The sequence below is a fragment of the Syngnathus leptorhynchus genome, unplaced genomic scaffold, assembly GCF_054491065.1.
Source record: "Syngnathus leptorhynchus isolate UIUO unplaced genomic scaffold, UIUO_Slep HiC_scaffold_145, whole genome shotgun sequence".
NCBI classification, from domain to species: Eukaryota; Metazoa; Chordata; class Actinopteri; order Syngnathiformes; family Syngnathidae; genus Syngnathus; species Syngnathus leptorhynchus.
The window spans coordinates 108931-110000 of record NW_028232112.1 but is presented as its reverse complement, the minus strand read 5'-3'; positions in this window follow the sequence as shown (position 1 = coordinate 110000).

Genomic DNA, 1070 nt, shown 5'->3' with positions numbered 1-1070 from the left:
GGCCCCAAGCGACAACCGGTCACCGAGGCACCCGCCGAAGGCGGGTGCCGAGTTCACCGGCCCCAAGCGACAACCGGTCACCGAGGCACCCGCCGAAGGCGGGTGCCGAGTTCACCGGCCCCAAGCGACAACCGGTCACCGAGGCACCCGCCGAAGGCGGGTGCCGAGTTCACTGGCCCCAAGCGACAACCGGTCACCGAGGCACCCGCCGAAGGCGGGTGCCGAGTTCACTGGCCCCAAGCGACGGCGGTCACCGAGGCACCCGCCGGAGGCGGGTGCCGAGTTCACCGGCCCCGAGCACCAGCGGTCAGCCACGGAGGGTGCTGGATCATCCATACTTCCATAGCTCCAGAGCTCCATAGCCCCGGAGCTCCATAGCCCCGGAGCTCCATAGCCCCGGAGCTCCATAGCTCCATAGCCCCGGAGCTCCATAGCCCCGGAGCTCCATAGCCCCGGAGCTCCATAGCTCCAGCCGCGGAGGGTGCTGGCTGGTGGCTCCATAGCTCCATACTTCCATACTTGCAGCCACGGAGTTGGCTAAAATTGCACTAAGTGCGAAAGCCCATTCATTTACAACGGCGTGTCCGCCAGGCGGCGACATTTCCCCGTTACCGGTGGCTGCGCGGCGGGTGAGTGACAGAGCTTATCCGAGCGGCTGGAACTCTGCGCCGGCGTGGTCGAGCGTGAGGCCCCGGCCCTTTGGCTGCCTGGTACCTAAAACACTTCCATTGATCCAGCCACGGAGGGTGCTGGCTGGTGGCTCCATAGCTCCATAGCTCCATAGCACCAGAGCTCCATAGCTCCATAGCACCAGAGCTCCATAGCTCCATAGCACCAGAGCTCCATAGCACCAGAGCTCCATAGCTCCATAGCACCAGAGCTCCATAGCTCCATAGCACCAGAGCTCCATAGCTCCATAGCACCAGAGCTCCATAGCACCAGAGCTCCATAGCTCCATAGCACCAGAGCTCCATACCTCCATACCTCCAGAGCTCCATAGCTCCATAGCACCAGAGCTCCATAGCTCCATAGCACCAGAGCTCCATAGCTCCATAGCACCAGAGCTCCAT